Raw genomic sequence first — 10,123 nt, forward strand, 5'->3', positions numbered from 1 at the left:
TTTCTACTTCTGCAAAGTGGTAACGGTGACCACAATTAACTGTTATCACAGTTTGATAAATCCTTGTCCTGGCCTGCAAGGTATGGCCCCTGCTGAACTCAATGATTCTCTCTCATGCCATGCTGCCCTTTGGTCTCAGGACTCAAGCCTCTTGGACTTTTTCTCAGTTCTCCAAGCAAGCTGGAATTTTCCTGCCACTGGGCCTTTGTCTATACTATTTCTCCTGCTATCAGTGCTCTTTGTACCTTCTCTTTAACTGCTTGTCTACTTAATCGTTGCTGATCCTTCAGATCTTAACTCAAGAATGACCTCAGAGAATACTTCCTGGACCCCCAGATGATTCTGGGCTCCCTGTTACATCACCATGCATCTCTCTCTCTCAGTGCACCTGTCTCAGTGCTTCCTTACACTCTCATTGGTGGGATTATCTGATTTTTGTCTGTCTCATGCACTAGTCTGTAAGCTCCATGAGGATATTCTTGGCACTGAGCATCAGGCCTAGCAGATAGAAGCTGCACAGTAAATATTTTACTGAGGTTTAAATGTTAAAATCCTTTTGAAATATAATTGTTCATCTAATCCTTTGAGTTACCTTGTAAGGGAGGTATTATTATTGTACCTTGTGGCAGAGACAGTATTGCTTACTAAAGATCCATTTGTTTTCTTATATTTCTTGGTTTCTTTGGAATTAGGCAGAGCCAGGCGACTAGTTCTGGCCAATAAAATATGAGTGGGAGTAATGCATGTCACTTCTGAGGTAGTTAGAAGCCTGCTCTAATTTAGTTCTTCTCCTGCCATATGAATATAGATGCCTGTGTTTCAGATGGTTCAGCTACAAGAGGGTACAGACTCTCAGTCTGTGTGATTGTGTTGAGCAGAATTCTTCACAGGCTCACCTTGGATATTATGAACAAGAAATAAGTTGTTGTAGTATAAAGGCATTGAGTTTTGAGCCTTGTTTGTTACGCAGCATAACTCAATTTATCCTGACTAACACACTCCCATTTTTCAGGTAAGAAAACTGAGCCCCAGAGAGGGGTAGTGACATGCTCAAAGTCAATGGAGTTATGGCCAGAGCTGGGATTCCACTCCTGGTGGTCTCATGGGTTCATGTGGACAAAGGTAAAAGTAGACTGAAAACTGTAAACTACAGTGTGAAAGATGAACTTGCTAAGGTGTTTTTCCAAAGGTCTGGTCTAGGGGAAACAGGCTCCACATTGCAGGGGGTGGAGGTGAAGATACAGAGATGCCACCATGGGCCTGCTGGTCTGGAGAATCTTGTGCTACCCTCCAAGTCTGAGGCTCTTGCCTCATCGAGACTAGTGGGTGGCATTTGGTGGCTATGAACATTGTGGGTGAACATTGCCCTACTTCCCAGTCCTCCCTTTTGTCCCCATCGTGGGGCTCTTTTGTCCTAAATGCCATAAGACCTATGTTTTTGGGGGTCAATTAGTTCAACTCTTTACTAGCCATTGTGTCTCCTGGACCACATGCTCAGCCAGGGGTCACCCAATCTATGTGGGAGCACATTCTGCATTTTCCAAACCAGACTGGAGATTAGTCAGACTGCCCAGACTAGACCTCACACCTCCTTTGTTCTCCATCCCAGCCTCATTCCCAGCTGTTACAACACAGATGCAGATCCAACCAAAAGCCTCTCAAAAGAATTGAAGTGCATTCTAGGCAGAGGAAATAGCTTGAGCGAAGGCAGGAGATTTCAGAGAACTTAGTGTAGCAGAGACAACAGTTATGAATGAGTATTTTTAAGTTTCCCTGATTCTATGGTAAGAATTCTGGCCTTCTTGGTCACCTCCTGAGCTCACCTTTGTTGTTCAGAATCCAGGTAAAGTAGGAAATGGGCAGAAGGCACTAATGCTGTCAGATGGTTGAGATGGTTTACGTGGTGAAGAGCTAATATGGGAATACATGGAGGGGTAAGAAATAGAAAAGCCTCATGGCTGGGAGGTTGAGAGTGAGGAGAGAGGGTGAATTTCGGGGGAGATGCTATGTGAGAGATTGAAAGCAGCAGTGAGAGGAGGTTTTAAAGATGCTTATTGTGTGTTAATGCATGTCTCCCTTTGAAATTCTTAGAGATGCTGAGCAAATATTTGAATACTTTAAATTACTTTTTGGTTCCTGGATTGTTTCTTTCAATAGAACATTATGTTGAGACTGGACCACATAATCCACATCCATACTTGGGTTACATGACGTCAGGATCATGGTTGGGGGTGATAATCAGGGCAGAGAATATAAATATGTGAAGCTGTAGGGGATGATAAGAATCTTCAGAGCAGTGACAAGTTCATTTGTATTCCCTAGGGCATCTAGGTCACCCAAGTCCTGCCTGCTGCTGTGTTCTTCACCTAGTGACTGTATGTGGGAGTAATAGTAATAATATTTGCTCACATTTACCATGAACTTACCATATACCTGGAACATTTCTAAGGGCTTTACCTATATTATCTCAGTAATCCTCACAGCTACCCAATGAAGCAGGTATTATTATCATCTGCATCTTATAAATGAAGGAATTGAGGCATGGAAAGGGTACATGATTTACCCAAGGTTATGCCACTTGGAATTGATGGAGCCTGTATTTGAATTCAGGTAGTTTAACTCTTAATAACTATGATAAGGTTCAAAGCAGTTGTTTTTAAAGGGTGGAAGGCTTTGGAAATCTCTGCAACATTTTTCTTATCCTTTTTTCTCTTTCTTCCTTTCCCCTCCTCTCTCTCTCTTTTGTGAAGGACTTACCATAGAATTATGTGAATTTATTGGATTTATAATATGGTTTACAGAGGCAACAGTTTTAGTTAAAGAAAATTGGCTTCCTTTTCAAAATGTCATGTTTCTCATTTTCTCTCAGCATCTTGGGCTTTTTTCAAGCTCCCCTCAGCTCCTAAGTCATTCAGAAGCATGCTTCACAATTAGAATGCTAGAAACCCTCAACCAGCCAATTTAGGTTTTGTGATTTGTTCAATAGGACACTTAAAATAAACCCAGGAGTTGATTGTGAAGGCAAAGAATGAGTGGGAGTTAGAAGGAAGAGGCAAAGAAGCAAATGTGAGGTAGTTGGGTGTCCACAGGGATGAGGGGCTCCGTTCTCCACCCATAAATGATTCAACCATCTGTTTACATGCCCTTCCAAAGGTACACACATCTTAATTTATCCATCCTTCCATCCCTCCTCCATCCATCCATCTTTCCATTCATCTATTCAGTTATCCAACCAGATCCCTGTGTATCCATCATCCATCCATCTTAGCTTTTGGCTCATCCTGTAGTGCCTCAGTGCAGTGATGCTCACACTAGTTCTCAGGAATCCATCTGGAATGGCTGACCCACTACCATTTGTTGAACATCCTCTGCATACTGAGAATTGTCCTAGAGAGTTTATAAACATGAAGGTATGTTTGTGTTCCCAACATTCCCAACAACTCTACAGAAGTGAAGCTCAGAGGAGTTAAATATTTTTTTCCAAGATCACACAGTTAATGAGAATCAAAATAGAAACAGAGAAAGTGAAGGGGGAGGGCTGGGAACTGGCACAAGGTTTGCTTCTAACATGGGATAGGGTCTTGGGGGACTGACTTACAGAAGATAGAGGGGCAGAAAGTTCAGTCAGGTGGGGTATGCACTAGTGTTCAGGGGTATATCAGTCACCTATAGCTGCATAACAAACCACCTCCAAATTCTCACCTCTATCTCCCAGGAAATTTTAAGGATTTGGAGGTTACCTCCTAGGAGCCAGGAACAAAGGCCAGAATCTCTCCTTGGGCAAGGCTTAATTCTTTACCTCATGATTTTATTTTTTTTATGTTAATTTATTTTTTAGAAAGAGAGACAGAGCATGAGCAGGGGAGGAGCAGAAAGAGAGGGAGACACAGAATCTGAAGTAGGCTCCAGGCCCTGAGCTGTCAGCACAGAGCCCAATGCGGGGCTCCAACGCACAAACCGTGAGATCATGGCCTGAGCCGAAGTCGGACACTTAACTGACTGAGCCACCCAAGTGCCCCAGTTCTTTACCACATGAGATTAAAGTTTGAGAAGTGTTGTTTAGGAAGAGGGGTGGAAGAGAGGTGCAATCTTGTTGCTTTTATCCTTGGACATCTTATCCTTTGTGTAAGCTCAGAACAAGATGGCATCTTAACAGCTTCTCTGTCCATGGTTGTTAAATTAAAAATTTTTCCCCTCGTGCCCCTTTTTCTCCCCCTCCACAGCAGAGTTCCTAGACTTGTTCTTTTCTATGGATCCCTCCCCACCAATAGCCAGGTGAAGCCTATGGATCTCTGCTCAATATAAAGGTTTTAAATGTGTAACAAATACATAGGAATCCAAAGAAAACCAATTATATTGAAAGATAGGTATACAAATGTTAAGAAAAACAATTTTGTGATATCTTGGTAAGTGTGCTTCTTTATTAATGCTTTAACTGTCAACCTAGAGGAGAATTTAAAATAGTGTTGAATGTAGGGGCGTCTGGGTGGGTCAGCTGGTTAAGTGACCTTCTTTGGCAGGTCATGATCTCACAGTTTGTGGGTTTGAGCCCCGCATCAGGCTCTGTGCTGAATGCTTGCTCAGAGTCTGGAGCCTGCTTCGGATTCTGTGTCTCCTTCTCTCTCTGCCCCTCCCCCACTTGTGCTCTGTCTCACAAAAATAAATAAATGATAAAAAAATTTGTAAGTAGTGTTGAATGTAAATATTTCAAAATATATGACGTATATAGCAACTGTTAGGTGATATGAAAAAAATCCATGGGTTTAAATGGTGAAAGCCCAGGTTTTTCTTCTTCTTTTTTTAAAATGTTTATTCATTTTTGACAGAGATAGAGAGAGTGTGAGCAGGAGAGGGGCAGAGAGAGAGGGAGACACAGAATCCAAAGCAGCTCCAGGCTCCACGCTGTCAGCAGAGAGCCCGATGTGGGGCTCGAACCCATGAGCTATGAGATCATGACCTGGGCCGAAGTCAGGCGTTTAACCGGCTGAGCCATCCAGGCGCCCCTTGTCCTTCTCATACTACTGTGGTTTGTTGCCTATATTCATAATGGAAGAAAATACTAAGTTTCAGTGGGAAAAAAGAGTAATTTTTTTCCTGCCTAAGTTCAAAGATCACTGAATTCTTTCCATAGACCTGTCCAATCCAGGCAAAGAAACTCTGCTTTGAAGTCTCGCATGATATGAACTTATTTTTAACTGGATACTGAATGAAAATTCAATTTGTTTTGAGAAATTTTTGAGAAGTTTGCAAGAGTCATTGAGATAATTGGAGGCACCCTGGAGCTGCACGAAACTTAAACTGGGACTTGGTGTACTGGTGGCTGATGGATTGATGGATAAGTGGGAGGGAGGCTGTTGATGGCCTATAATCCCCTCTTCTGGAAAGTTATAGTGTGTGGCATGGCTCACAGGTGGGCATGATTTTCCTATTATCAGTAATGACATTTAAATTTATTCAACCCAAAAGCACTGGCCCAGTGCCAGGTGAGGGTAGAAGAAAAATAAATGAAAATTAAGAAAAGCTGAAAGAAAACCAACTGTGCACAGCCTTTGGGGAATCCATTTGCAGCCACCCAGAGTCAGTGAGTCCATCTGGATAAAGCCAACACTTCCACACTTTTCAAGACAGAAAAAGAATGGACGAGACCCAAGAGCAAGACTCATGTTTGAAGAAAAGGCATTTCCAGCGTGACCCACAAAGATTTGATTATGCTAATCACTTTTTGCATAATTTTCACTCGCACTGTCAAGCTTCCACTCACAGAAGGGTTTTCCTCTATGTTCCGTTTTAAGGGATGTGAAGGCAGACGTTGGCTATCGGACGCGTGCCAATGCTGTCAGAGCAGAGCATTTCCTTAGCAACTTGGGGGCCAGGAACCCTTTCATAGTTTTATGTAATTGGCACCAGCCCCTGTCCTGCAGGTGACAGACAGGCTCTAGTGTGGATCCCCCTGGGGATCCAGTCAGGATAGAAGCCTAGTAGTGAGGTTGGGGAACATTCTTATCCAGGCCACTTGAATTGTCAGAAGTTGGACAATGCAGAGGTGAGAGGGAGAGACCTTCCTCTCTCTGCTTAGGCCAACCTGCTGCTTCAAAGTCCACCTGACAGCCTGCAAACTAACATTTGAGTCACCAGAGCCTTCCTGAAAATCCACGGGACGGAAGCAGGGAACCCTCTGGGGGCACTCAGCCAATGGGCACTGCCCTGGTGTAGGGCTGAGCCCAGCACACAGAGCCCCAGGAAGAGATGTTATCAGTGCTGGAGGGAAACTGAAGGTGCATGTTACCCTTCGAAGGTTGGGTTGCTCCTTAGATGCACTGTGTCCAAGATGGGACTTGACACCATGAATAGTCCATCAGCACATCCTACTAATTTCATCTAATTATGTTTGAAATCTGTCCACTTCTCTCCATTTCTACTACCCTCTCCCTAATCCCTGCCACCATCATCCCTCTCCAAGAGTCTAGGATCTAAGTAACTGCAATGAACTCATCACTGATCTATGTCTCACTGTGTCCATTTTGCTGATTTTCCTGTGAACTTTTATAAGCAAAGGAGAGAAAATGCATTCTTGGGTAGCTACTAAGTTTTAATTCTTTAATTAATCCATTCATTTAATATTTGTTGAGTATCTTTGATGTCCTGCAAGCTCTGTTTGGGGCCTGTCAGGCTGGGATGTGTGGTCACATTATCTCTGGTGGCACTGAGTGTTAACCTACGATCGTCTCAAAGTTAAGTATCTCTGTTCTTAGTCGATAATGATTACCAACGCTTGACCATTTTACTTCTTCTGTGTTGATGAAATGTTGCAAACAGAATGAGGAATTTGGAAAGTAAGAAGAACCAAGACACTATCATCCCAAACTAGCACATGTGAACATTTAATCATTTGCTTTAAATATTTCTTAAAAGGATAAGTAAAATGCTATGCTTCGTGTCTAAGTGCCCTTTGCCCCCTCCTCAATCCTATTCTCCAGTCCTCCAGTCACCCCTGTCCTCAGTTGACATATTCTTCCTGCTCATGTTTTAATACCTACATTACATATGGATGTATTTATAATCTCTCTCTTTGCCTTTGTGAATTTAAAAAATTAACATAAGTGGGGCACCTGGGTGGTTCAGTTGGTTAAGCATGTGACTCTTGGTGTTGGCTCAGGTCATGATCTCTAGGTTCATGAATTTGAGCCCCACATCAGGATCTGCACTGACAGTGTGGAGCCTGCTTGAGAATCTCCCTCTCTCCCTCTCTCTGCCCCTCTCCTGCTCTCACGTGCTCTCTCTCTCAAAAAGAAATTAAATAAGGGATACTGTGCTGTAAACATTTTGAGACTTGATTTTAAAAATTCAAACATTAAGTTAAAAAGTTTTTTTAATGTTTATTCTTGAGAGAGGGAGAGACACAGCATGAGCGGGGGAGGGGCAGAAAGAGAGGGAGACACAGAATCCGAAGCAGGCTTCAGGCTCTGAGCTGCCAGCACAGAGCCTGACGCGGGTGTCGAACTCACAGACCGTGAGATCGTGACCTGAGCCAAAGTCAGACGCTTAACTGACTGAGCCACCCAAGAGCCCCCCAAACATTAAGTTTTAGAATTTCCTCCATGCTGATGACATAGATCAAGTACATGCATTTTAGCTGCTGTGGCTATTCCAGCACAATTTGCCTCTGTGTTTTTCTATTGAGGGATTTTTAGGTTGTCCATACTTTTGTTTCTGATGACAAACAATCCTGCATGGAAACATCTTTATACCTTTCTCCTTGATCACACATATGGGATATTTGTATGTCTTCGGTCTTTACCAGATACTGACAAATGGCTTTCTAAAGAGGCTATCTTGTCATGTGGCAGGGAAGTTCTAGAATTGGGAATCAGGTTACCTAGTTCTAGTCTAATTCTGGCATCAACTCACAATATGCCCTCCAGCTTTCCCTTGCTTGCCCTCAGTCTCCCCATCTTTAAGATGAAGATCTGGACTAGGATATTTCTACAGTTCCCTCCTCCTGAGCTGGTTCAAAAAGGTGTTTTGTGGAAATATCTGCTCTCCTAGAAACAAAGAAATGTCCCAGAGACAGGTTTTCTGTAAGCCCTAGAAAGGGGTTTATTGTGGAAGGCACTTGACACTTGGAGCTCCTACCAACTGCTGGGCACTTTTGTTTTTCATTTACTTGACTCATGAGATTAAATGGCTTGCTCAAGACCACAGAGCTAGGATGAGCACTGGGTGTTGTATGGAAACCAATCTGACAATAAATTTCATATTAAAAAAAACCCCACAGAGCTAGGAATGATCAGAACTGAGACTTGGACCTAGGACTTGGGGGTTCTAGAGCCTGAGTTCTGTCTATCATGCAAGATGCTTTTGCTTTGCCACAGGGCAAGTTCTCTCACAACACCCGTTTGGGTTGTTGAAATGGTTTTATTCTTGGGAATCAATGGGCAGGCCATCAATGCCAAGGACACCTTCCCTGGACCCTGCCCCAGAAATGCAGAGCTGAGCCTTGTAGACATGAGGAGGGTGTAAGAAAGAGCCCTCCTTTGGAGGGAAGGGAAGGAGCAGGTGGGACTAAGCCAGAGGCTGAGGACACCACAAAAGCATGAACTCTGAAGGCATTTATCCTCTGACCACAGCCAATGAACCAGTGAGGAATCGGCATCAATACGAAGCAAATTAAACACCAGCTCCAGTTAATTAGTAAGCACAGCTGCTTGCTTTCCTGCATTCAATTTCAGACTCACATTATGAATTGCCTCCCTGGAGAAACCAGCCTCCTCCTCCCCAAAGAAGGCCTTGATCCAATAAACCAACTTTTAACCCAGCAGCATCTTTCAGTCGAAGGACGATGGCAACTTATCTCTGGGTCCTAGCTCTGTGGGGACACAAATTCTCTAAGCTGCCCAGTCTCACTCAAGGTTAGTAATTAAGGCATAATTGAAATGAAATTAATTGCAATAAATGTGTAATTAGCACAGCCATTGATTAAGGGCATTTGAAACACAGTCTGTGCATGAGACATTGATTGCCATGCTTTTTTTTTTTTTAATAAATGTAATTGCAGTGATATCTTTTGTTACTCCAGAAGGTCTTTTTTTTGTGTAATGAATTTCCATAGGAAGGACTGGCCTTGAAGCCATCTGACTTCCTGAAATTCAGAGATATATAGAGAATATTCCAGGCCCCAGATGTGTTGGGCACAAGCTCTTTTGCCCAGATTTTGTATAGGATCTGTTTCAAGGTGGCCTGCTGGCCCAAAGACATCTTTGTTCAAATTAGAGAAAGGCACGCGTTCTCATGCCAGGTGCATAGCTTGGCCAGGGGGGCATGGGCTGGGTTTTAACCCTCACTGTCCCATCCAGCTAGGCAGTGCAGTGAACAACTTTTACATCCATACACAGCCAACTTGATATTCTTCTCCATGTGGAGCGATATGATGGGAAGGCAGAACCAGACCTTACTGGCTTGAAGCTTGTCTTGGGAACAAAGCCTACAGGTGCCTTCCGCCCCCTGGCCATCTTAATTGGTTGGATGTTATGCAGAAGCTGTTAGCAGTAGCCATAAGGGAAGACAATTGGACTGGGCTGGGTAAGGTGTGGTAGGATGGGGTATAATCTGGCCACAGGACTGGGTGGTGGGCAGGCAGTAACAGTCATGGGCAGTCTGTGGTCCTGACCGCACTATTGGAGGAGGCATGGTGACTTTAAGACAATCAGGCTGGTATTCATATACAGGGATCAGATGTGGCAGAAGGGTGGACGAGAACTGCCAAGGAGTTGGTGGGCAGTCGGACTGTGGTCACCTGGGGTCCCAGACTGAGTCTGGGACAGTGGGGTCCAGCTCTGCGTCTGTGGAGGGGGATACCGTATGTCAGTGCAGCTGATCTACTCCAGGCCCCTCTCCTGGATGGGGCTGAAGTTCAAGGTCGAATGGGACAGTCAGATGGCCTGCCCATTGACTCCCAAGAATAAAATCATTTCAACCGCCCAAACGGGTGTTGTGAAAGAACTTGCCCTGTGGCAAAGCAAAAGCATCTTGTCAGGGACAGTCAGGCTTTAAATAATCAAACAGACTTCCATATCCCCCTAATTATAGGGTGGAGCCAGGTGGGCTACATGCTCTCTGTTTGCCT

The 10,123-nt window shown here is 43.9% G+C and overlaps 1 long non-coding RNA gene across 4 annotated transcripts in view; it reads left to right on the forward strand.

The window, feature by feature from the left end:
• LOC106969022 (uncharacterized) overlaps window positions 1-4,806 on the forward strand; it is a 110,014-nt gene extending 105,208 nt beyond the window's left edge. For all 4 annotated transcript variants that reach the window (XR_008289091.1, XR_008289092.1, XR_008289094.1 and 1 more), the window contains one exon: window positions 1,013-4,806. This is a non-coding gene — a long non-coding RNA (uncharacterized LOC106969022). The remainder of the gene's footprint in view (window positions 1-1,012) is intronic.
• Window positions 4,807-10,123: the final 5,317 nt, after the last annotated feature.

Source organism: Acinonyx jubatus, chromosome A3, assembly GCF_027475565.1.
Source record: "Acinonyx jubatus isolate Ajub_Pintada_27869175 chromosome A3, VMU_Ajub_asm_v1.0, whole genome shotgun sequence".
Lineage (NCBI taxonomy): Eukaryota > Metazoa > Chordata > Mammalia > Carnivora > Felidae > Acinonyx > Acinonyx jubatus.